Raw genomic sequence first — 11,105 nt, forward strand, 5'->3', positions numbered from 1 at the left:
CAAGCTAAATCTCTCTGTGTTTGAAATTCTTTTGACTTCTCATTGTCTTCTTGCCCGATTGACTCTTTATTTAAGGACTGAATTTCAAATGTAGATTTTTACATTTTATTGACTTTCTGTTTGATTTTTATTGAATTTTTTGTTTGTTAATTTTTTTTTTTAGAACAATTTGTTTAATAACAGAATAAGAGTTTTCTTGATTACTTTAATTATATTTTAGCAATATCTTATCTTATATTTTACTTATTGCACGATTACCATATATTCCTGTTCTTATAACCTATAACCATAATAATTATTCTAGTTTTGCCTAAACTAAATCTCAATCGAATTAAAACTGCCAGATTCAGCAAGAGTTTAATTGCTCGACCACATACAGAAGGCAATGGCCTTTCCTTTTCACTGGAATACCATTTCGGCCAGTTAATTAATCATATTCCCAAATTTGAAAACAATATGCAATAAACAATTAGCAATCAGTCGACGTAACGAGCCAAGGTCAAATTTCGTTGGCCAAAAACAAAACTTACTAATTTCTATAGACGGCAGCCAACAAAATGGGGCAAAATGGTTTTTGTTGTTGTTGTTGTTGTTGTGGGTGTTGGCAACAGCATGCGGGGCCGGTCTCTGCTTGTAACATCCACAAGTCATTGCCAATCAAATAATTAGAGTCTGGCAATGCTGGCCCAAAAGAGAGTTCTAGCCAAATACACATAGAGACAATGTGCCTGTCTATGTGTGTGTGAGTCTTACAAATAACGCGCAGAATCGCTCTTTTATCGCTATATACTATATAAATATTTTATAGAGTATACACAAATGGCAGACAACAAAAGTTCAACGTAATACTACGCGCGCTCTCTGGCCAAAAACAAAAAATACGTGTATATAGAAAAAGCAATAGCAACAACAACAACAACCCGTACAAATTGTAAGGCAAAAACTTTTTTGCAACACTTTGGGGGCAAGTACTAGTCAATGACATTGAAGAGTTACCTCTCAACCCACAATAATACATACATATGCATATATTTGTGCGCGCGCGTGTGTGTGTGTGTGTGTGTGGCTGGGTATTAGAACTAGTTACACATAAGTGCTGCGTTTGCCGCACAAAATTTAAATAATTGACAATTTAAGTTTTTGTGTGTTGAATTTTCAAGGATTTTTCCGCATTTCAATGCTGAACTTGAAAGTCATTTAAGTGAGTTTTTGATTTATTTTGTTTCTAATTTTAAGTTAAACTGCAAGGGCAAACTAATTGTAGAGAAATTTTAAGAGCTTCAACTTAATCTATGCAACTTTTTTTGTATAGCGAGTGAAATTTATTTTCCACTTATAAAAAAGTTGAAAATTGTAACAAATTTATTTCAGCAAAAGTTTAAGAGGCTTAGCATTGATGCTAATTAACTACAAATGTAGGTATTTCATTAAAATGTTAAAATCTAAAATACACTAAATTTAAAAGGAATAATGTTTGTTTGATAAAAGCTCGAATAATAATATTGATATATTTTACAGTTGGGAAATATAAATGTATATTTTCTTATTTATTAAAATTTTTTTTTTAGAATCTTATTTAATAAATACTTAGTTTGAAACAGGCTTTATCGACTTTTAATAAATAAATAAACAAGAATACTTTTTTAGCACCAAAAAGTATGCTACATAAAATTGAACACAAAGTTGATCAAAAAATAAGGTTTTCGCTTAAGAATTTTGGAATTGAAGTGATAAAAGATAATTATGTCCTATGTCTAGAGTAATATTAGCTATTTTACAGTTTTAAAAAACAAGGGCTTTCAAAAATATATAAATATTATTAAACACAAATTATTTCTAGATGTGACTAGATGTGAATTAATCATAAGCTATGTTCGGGATTTAAAATTAACTAAACATTATATACAACAAAAAAAAAAACATAAAAAGGCTTTTAAATTTTATTAGGGTTAAAGTTTATGACATATCCAACCATAACCTTTTCACATTTCTGACAAGTTGCATATTCATTTATAATTTTCATAAAAATAAACATAAGGCGCATAGTATTCTATTAAGTAACATAAAGTATATATATATAGTAGAATAATATTCAATTCTAATATTCTATTCTATTAATGACATCTCTAATCCTAAGCATAAAATATAATTGGAATATTTCTGACGAGTTGTACTTAGCAAAAGGATAATTTTTATTTCTGGTTTGATATCAATTGATTTAGTTAGTTTGTTCTTTACTTATCGAAAGTATAGCAAAATTAGACAGATATTCATGGCAGCAGCTCTTGTAGCCGGCAGTATTAGGCCATGTAACGCCTTTGTACAAACACACACCCCATAAAAAGTCGCCACACCCACTCGAAGAAATCAACACATAAAAAAAAAAGAACAAAAATCAAGCATTGCACGTGTCCTGTTTTTTATGATGTTGCTGCTCGCATGTCCAGGCCGGACACGTGAATAATTTTGCAGCAGGACCTTTGGTCACGCTGTGAATCAATCTTGCGGCACGGACCCGGACACAGGAAATAAACAGATCTAACCGAGTCCGAGTCTTGTGTGTGTCAAGTCGCAGCTCGCAGCTGGATAAATACAATTTTGAGAGTTTTTATGACGCAGAAATAATTTGAAATGGTTATTTAAGCAAACCTGCCACGGAAATCATCTAACAGCTGTGGGTCCCTAAGCATTTATTCCCCCCCCCCCCTTTTTTTTGCTTCTTTAAATTCTGCTTTACAGGTTACACAAACAAAATGGAGCGCGGCAAAGCATTTTGCTGGGGGTTGTTTGGGGCCAGAGCCAGACGCAAACTATTAGCGTTTAGTGCGCATGTTTAAGAAAAAACCTCATCGACTGCTCCCAGCGAAAGCCAAACAAAGAACAACAACAACAACAGCGAGTAGAAGAAGAAGAGCAAACAGCAACACTTAAAAGTGGTTGCAACCCTGCGTAAGGTTTGTTTGGTTTTTGTTTTTGTGTTTTTGCCGCGGCGTGTGCTTTTTTGCGCCATTTGTATTGGCATTTGCAGCGTGTGCTCCAATAAGAACAAAAGCAATTCTCATCTGCTTTTTTTCCTTTTTTTTTTTTTTCATTTTGTTGGCGCTGCCACTTCCGCAGTCGCAGAGACAGGCGACAGCCAAAGGTTATTGAATTGGCATCGCGTTTGGGCTTTGGCCGGGTTCAAAAGTTTAAAGAGCCTTACGGCTTTGTTTTTTTTTTTATTATTATTATTTGTGTGTGTGTTTTTTTTTGCCAGCAATTTTGAGACCGGCAAATTTGTATTTTCCTGTTGGAGATTAAATATTGCCAATTTTTCCAGTTGATTTATTGAAGGCTTAGATTATTTGTTTTTAGATATATTGCAATTACAAAAAATGCATAATAAATTAAGCTGACATTAAAACATTTACTAATTAGAAAACAAATTTAACAATTTATCTGAAAAAATTCGTTTAAATAAATAAATTGGTATTTATTTACAATAGAAAATAGATTAATTACCAATATTTATTACATTTTCTAATATTCAACAAGTTTTTTTTTCCCAACCGAATGCGAGGCGCAATTGTGTAACGTACAACAAGAGGCGCGAATTACAAAAACAATTACAAGCTGAGACAATAGGTTAAGTAGTAGATCTTTACCCGGAACTATTCATGCAAGGCATAGCTAGTTGAGCAGCATTTAAGTGATAAAGGTGCTACGTATTAGTTTAGTAGGGACAGGACTGGATGTCAACCCAGAAGATTTTATCCGTAGTTAACTTATGAATAAATAATATAGCAAGCATAAATCTATCATTAAGAAGCTTAAGCATAGGAAGTCTACTTGGGTATGAATGCAACCGCGAGCATCCCATTTAAGTTCACAAAGGATCATACTGGCGACCAGAAACATGAGGCATAATCATTAACGAGAAATTAAGGATATCCTTGGCGTGATAGATATCTTGAAAATGAAAATAGTTGCTTATATAAAAACTTAATTTTCGAACGATCATTCCAATAGGAGCTAAATAATTTAATAGTCGGATGCTTATATGATTTGGTATATTTATGAGTAGCCAAGTTGGATCAAGATATCTTGATAAACAATAAAATGTACATTACAAGAACCTACTTTTTAACCGATCGTTTATATGACAGGAAGTAGTTCCGATCTGCAACACAAGATCAGACCTATGGAAAGTTTCAAGACTTTATATAAATATATATAAGCTCGGCTGTTTATGCTTATCCAGAATATATATACTTTATGGGGTCAGAGACGTGTCCTCCTATGCGTTACAAATTTAATGACAAAATTATAATACCCTCTTAATAATACTCTACAGAGGATATAAAAACATGTAATTTGCAGATACCGTAGTGTTCTTGGAAAAAACGTGTCTCTCGATTATGGATTGCCTAAAAAAGTGAACAATTCATTTGTGTTGTTGTTTTAGTTAGATATCATAGATTGTTTCCGGTTCCTTCCAGATACGATGAAGCATATTAAGTGCTATCTACCATCAACTGGAGCAACATAAATAAACACCCAAACTATCCATAGCAAACCAACAACTGTCAATAGCTGTGCGTTTTCTCATGGCAAATTATTGAAGATTAACAATCATTAAATTTATTACGCTGCGGTGGCAACAACAACAATAACAACAACAACAACAACAACAATGAGAATCTGAATCCACCCTCAGCGCAGGCCTAACGAACATCATTTGTATTTATGCATACGATGGATAGAGGGCAGGGGAGGGGAGGGTAGAGTAGGGTAGGGGAGGGGTGCCAGGGTGGAGCTGAGGGTCGATCTCTGTTGGTCACCGCGGCAATCTGTCATCTGGGCTTTAATTGCGGTTAATGCCAGGCAGCAATGCGACATTCAAAATCGAATTAATCAAAAGGCAAATATCTGCAATCGCCAGCCAACATCGAGGACAAAGGCACGGAGGACGGGTACACGGGGGCCCACTGCAAATGCGGGCAGAGACAACCAAAATAGTGGTAAATATTTTTAATTTTGTCCCAAAAAGCAACCATAGAAATCTTGTACTTTATTTGTTGTCTAATTATGCGTAATTATCGGTGCGCTGCATTTGAACTTGACCTTCCGCCTGGGAATGGGTCAGACACTGGGCATGGCTTCGGGCCTGAAACTCTGTTCTCAGCCAAGGCATTTGAATATGCGGGTCTTTTTTCTGTTTTTTTTTACCATTCATGCAATATTCATATATGCCTCCATTCATTAGGCATAATTTTCTATCGTTTTCTATATCCTTTTTTGCTATGGAAAATCGAATAGAAATTGACTTGGACAGTTTTTATTGGATTTTATTTTTATTGTGTCACATAAATTTATTTATTTTATGATATTTTATTTTTTCCTTGTGGGCATATTGATATTTGACAGTTATTGTGGCATGCGGAAACGCCCACTTTTTTGGGTTTTGTTTATGTGTTGTAATTTTGGATGGTATCCTTTTTTTTTTTCTTGTCGTTTTCTGGTTTGTCAGGAATGGCATTAGGAAATTTTGGCAATAATATTAATGGGCGTTTCGTTTTTTTATTACTTGCGAGCTGGTAATGGCATTTGGAAAGTTATGAGAAAATCTTGTGTGCCCACATGTGGGTAGTCATAGCACAAACAAATATTTTCCCTTTAAAAAACAAGTAAAAGGTTCTAGTCGGGAGCTCCCGACTAGGGGATACCCTGAACCCTCTTCTTCCAACATCAAATGCATATATATATATTCTATTTTAGAAGCTATATGTCAAGTTTGGTGACTCTAGCTCTTATTATTTACCAAAATTGCCAAAAAAAAAAAACAGGATATCGATATCGATTTTTATCGATTTCTTGGAAATGGAGTAAGTTATCGATTATCGCAATAAAAAAAGAAATCGACTGGGTGTAATATGAGTATTAAATGATTTAATTATTTTTAATAATCATAATAATAAATTGAGAAGCACGTCGAACAAATTCTTATAATAACTTATATTTATACCTTTAAGAAAAAAGTGGCCTCTTATTTTAGTTTTAGGCGAAAGGCTTAAATTAATATAGTTTTTAGTACATTTAATTAAATGCTAGGAATAAAACGTTATAGATTGAGAAAACATTTCTCTTTTATTATAAATTATTTAAAATTTGTCTATCTGCTTGTTAAGAATATGAATATAAATTCCTCAAAATGTTCTCTGATTAATTTATTGCACGCCTTTGGATTCAAACCAACTGAAGTCTATTCAATCCCACAATGGCATAACTATTTATCCTGTGCTTGATAGAGAGAACAACTTTCTAGATTTGTTTAGATTTTTATCAGAGTGCCCAACTGTTTTCGAGAAACTTGGCAAAACATTCATTACAACAAATTACAATACCTAACAACTGGCCATAAAAATGAACGGCCAAAGGAAACCCAACCACAGGCAGCAGTTAAATGATGCTACTTAGGCGATAAGCACGACCTCCAGCAGCGGCGACTGAGAAAAAAAAATGAAAATAAAACAAAATAAAAGAAGACGAGCAGGGCAAAACTCTACACATTCATCCCCAGGCGCGTCCTTTGGTTTGTGTGTTTGTGTCCAAAACAATTTCCTTCCTTAATCACATGGTAACTGGGACTAACGAAAATTGCATTTATCTGACCAGAAGCAAAACAAATCGGCCCGAGCGAAAACAAGCCCATGAACAACGCTTCTAATTGTAAAAGATAAAAAAAAAAAGCAGCAACAACAATAAGGAGGGCAAAAAAATCCAAACTTGGACTGGTCGACAACTCTAGTTAATGAGTTTTTTATGTATACCCTTGCAAAGGGTACTATCATTTTGTTACCAAGTACATGACATGAAGGAACTCTATTGCAGCTCATCAAGTATATAAATGTCTGATCAGGATGACGCATTGCGTCGCAATAAAACAAATTTTGCTGTTTATGAATTAGGCGCAAAATATTTAATCAAGATGGTTATTTAAAAATATATGAAAACTCTATATAATTAAAAAACCTTTTTAGAATGATACTATAAAACAAGTTTTCGATTAAGAATTATACTATTATATCTCCAAATCAGGAACATGGCAAAGCGAAAAATTCTCCAGAAATGCTTTTACTTCTAGATATGATATCTTTATAAATAAGTATCATACTATCTTTATAAATTTATGTTAGACTTCACGCTTTCCCATTCACCAGCAATCAATAAAAATTAAACCAATTTTTTTTAAAGGAAATAAAAAGGCGATGAAAAAGCGATATTTTTAAATATATAGAATGGGTATTAAAAGAAAAAAATTTGTTGAAGAAACATAAGGTAAATGTTTGCAAGGGTATCTGCGCATCGGTAACCAGAAGAAATAAAATTTTTTTGGTCAAAAAACCGAAAAAAAGAAACTTGGCGAAGATAAATGACGGGCGAACAACTTTTATGGGGCCAGCGGGCTGCCGCTGAGGTTGTATATTGTGTGTGTGCGTGTGTGTGTGTATATAGAGAGAGGGAGAGGGAGAGCAGGACATTTGCCAGCAACTGTAGCATACTTTGAAGTGTCTTTCAGAACGTGGTATGTATGCCAACAGCTTGTCGAGTGGTTTCTCGTTTTTTTGAGCAAAGTATTTGGACTATCGATGTCGCCATAAGTTGTGCAGCTCTTCAGACCAACCCCACCCCCGACTCAGCTGGCCTCCTGTCCATGCCTGACCAAGTGCAAAATGTCAAGTTTTTGCGCGCACACACCCCCCCACACACGTCTTCCTCTATATTGTGTGTGCGTGTGTGTGTTTTTACTCTGGCCCGTTTGTGCAACAACTCTTTGATGTATGTAAATTTTGTAGCTTATCTGTATCAGTGCCATGTTCTGTGCCTTTAATCGAAAATGCAACCCTCACGCACGTTAAGCCGCCTGTAAATATGCTGCTAAATCCGCTTTGCCCACTGCCAGCCCAGTTGGAGAGCCGCACAGCCAGTCGGAGGAGCAGTTGTAAATCGTTAGATTTAAAGTTGATTATTTCTGTATTTTATGGGCAAGCTGCCTGCCTGCCTGACTGGCTGGCTGGATGGCTGGCTGGGCTGTTCATTTTATCTGCGATCTGGTAACAGGTTGCCCAACTGCTGTTGTTTTAAGCTTCAGTACAAACAACAATCATTTATAGAGCCGGCGTTTGGTCGGGGGCGTCTCCTTACGTACTTTCCGCATTGTACATAAGTGCGTTGGGTGGTGGATAAGGCTGAGACATTTCTTAATATAAATAGCTACAAATATTGTTGAATTCGAATTTTGAACAGGTTTCATATTATAAACCACTCGAACTTGAAGATCTTAGAATGATATTATATTTAATATAATTATAGCACTATGCAACTTTTATTATTTTTTTTAGTTTTTTATTTAGCCAAGAATAGGTCTGCAGTTTTAGCCAGAACATGACAGTTGGGGTATATAGAAGCTTGCTCAGATAAACATATTTTTAAAAACAGAATTTAAAGTTTAAAAAACACCTTTAACATTTGTGTTAGGGCTTGACGAAAAGCCGGAGATCGTCTGTTAACATTTTTGAGCGGGAATATTTTTGGTGTTTTATAAAAATATTCAGCTAAGATTAAGATATCTTCATTTTGTTTTGAATAGTTTCAGTTTATGTCTAAATTTCGAAATAATTTCAAGAAATATTTGAAGATCCATAAATAAAAAAACAAATAAACTACAATTTTCGAAAATTGCTGCATTTCTCGTCCTAAAAAGGAAACAATTTAAGAAAGTTGTAAACTTATAAGTTTTGGCAATCATTAATGCCATGTGCATAGGTATACTAGGCTAAAACTTTATCTTTAAATTTACCAATGATATAAAATGTGGACAACATTTTGAATTGCCAATTATGCACTCAGAGAGCTCGTTAACACCCCATTAAAAAAACGCACCACTCTCTTTGGCTGGAGTGTAAAAATTGGAATCATAAAACCGACTAATTGGGCATATGGATTTGTGGTTGCTTGGCTCATCAACAACAGGTTGCCAGGAACGACAACAACCTGGAGCGAGCTTCAGATTAACGCATCGCTGCACTGTCAAGTTCCGAATACAATCAATTTATGTGCAGAATATAATATATACATATATATATATATATATATATATATAGGGTATAGGTGAGCGCGATGGCAGCCTTGATTTGATGATTTGGCTTGGTGGTTGAAAAAAGTAAATAATAATAATAATTATATCATCCAGTAGGGTAAAGATTTCTATCGCAATATGCAAACTACATGCAAGTGGGTGGATTGGGCGGCGTCCAACCCCACCGCACCACTCCATAATAATGTGAAAAGCGAACCCTGGTGACATTTTTGTGGTTAAGCAATTTACCCTTCAGCCTGGCGGGCGCATAATTTATAATTGTCAAAGGAATTGCCCGGGAACACTGTGGACCACTGATTTATGGAATTTCATAAATTTTCACTGATTTTAATCGTTTGTAATTATGAGCGAGCGAGATAGCGATAGGGTAAGAGGGCTGCCATAAAAAATAATAATAATAATAATATTGCCTCTGCAATTTTAAGCGGATTTTCAATAAAATTTAAGACAAAACGCAGCACAGGTAATGTCCAGTCCGTGTTGGGTACCTTATTTGATTGGATTCTTTACACGCTTTTTCTACGTTTCGATCCCGTTGCAAACAGCATGAGTTTCTGCTTTATTTTATTTCATTATGCCTGTATATTTCAACATGCTCGATTCTTTGCCGTCCTGGGCACAATTTTTATTGAGCTCCTCTGTCCAGGGTATTTTTTTTTTTATAAGGCCACGATCTGGCCAGAAACAGAACAGAACAGGAAAAAAACAGCAGCAGCCGCAGATTGATTTTATTATTACGTTTTATTTCCTTGGAGACAAACTGCCCGCCCACAGGACGCAGTTTTTTTTTTTTTTTTTTTTTGTCTAACTTCAAAGAACTTTTGGCCGCTCAAGTGTCCTTGTGCTGTCTGTGTGTGTGTGTGTGTGTGTGTGTGAGCGTGTGTGTATTGGGTCCTTCATGCGGTCGTCAGCTTATGCGACAAATTTTTCAATTTATGTTGCGTTGCGTTTTATAGTAGGGCTTCAGCTTCCAATTTTTTTTTCTTTCTTGTCGGCCTCAATTTGATGGCCCAAAACTTGAGGTACGGAGTAGATGGCACTTTTGCGGCTGCCGCCGTCCGAGGTTGGAGGTTTAGCACTGTGCTAGATTGTGCGAAATTGTGTCGAGGGCTTTATGACCCACACATGCGGTTTATAAAAAACGAGCATTGCGAGCCTCTTTTTATCCTATTTAAATTCTCTTATATATTTTTAAATAATTGTCTCTGGATAATTGAAATAGTTTTGGCAACATCTAACTAACATAATAATTACCAATTTTTTAAATTATATTGAAATGTCAAATATATATTATAATAATCATAAATATAATAATCAAATATGTATGACTTATTTGGATAGGTCCATGTTTGAGGGTACCATTTTTACATGAATTTGGGCCAAGAATAATGTTGCCAGATTGATTACGAGGCCAAACCCTGAATAAACAGCTAAAATTTGTGCAAATCTGATAGGAATCGACCGAGTTATGGGGGTATATAGTATATTTGAGGGTTTCATATTTACATGAATTTTCACCAAAAATAATGTTGTCAGATTTAGATGCCAAATTGGTTAAGAGGCCAAAATATGAACAAATTCTCAAGCCTCGTGAAAATTGTATGAGATTTGATGTCTCAAATGATTTTTCATATAGATCCTTGGAAATGAATTTCAGCACGAAACGTCAACCACCAAATCTTTGATCCCCATTTCCACCAAGGAGAAATGCATTTTTCGAAAAGTGTGAAGCAACCGTTCAATCAATTTAAACAAAGATCTTTCACATTTAGTTTGAGAATGTTAAACAACAAAATTTCATGCGATCTTTTCACACACTTAACCTGCACTTTCATCACATAAGGTGACAAGATTTCAGTTTCCTAGCGCTTACGGTATGGACTGTACTTTGATCAGCAATAACTCAGTCAGGACAAACCATTTTATATATAGAGTTTGTTGAAGTCACTTTTTAATAGTTTAGCCT

This window comes from Drosophila novamexicana, unplaced genomic scaffold (assembly GCF_003285875.2).
Source record: "Drosophila novamexicana strain 15010-1031.04,08,12 unplaced genomic scaffold, DnovRS2.1 tig00000689-arrow-pilon, whole genome shotgun sequence".
In the NCBI taxonomy this organism is placed as follows: Eukaryota; Metazoa; Arthropoda; class Insecta; order Diptera; family Drosophilidae; genus Drosophila; species Drosophila novamexicana.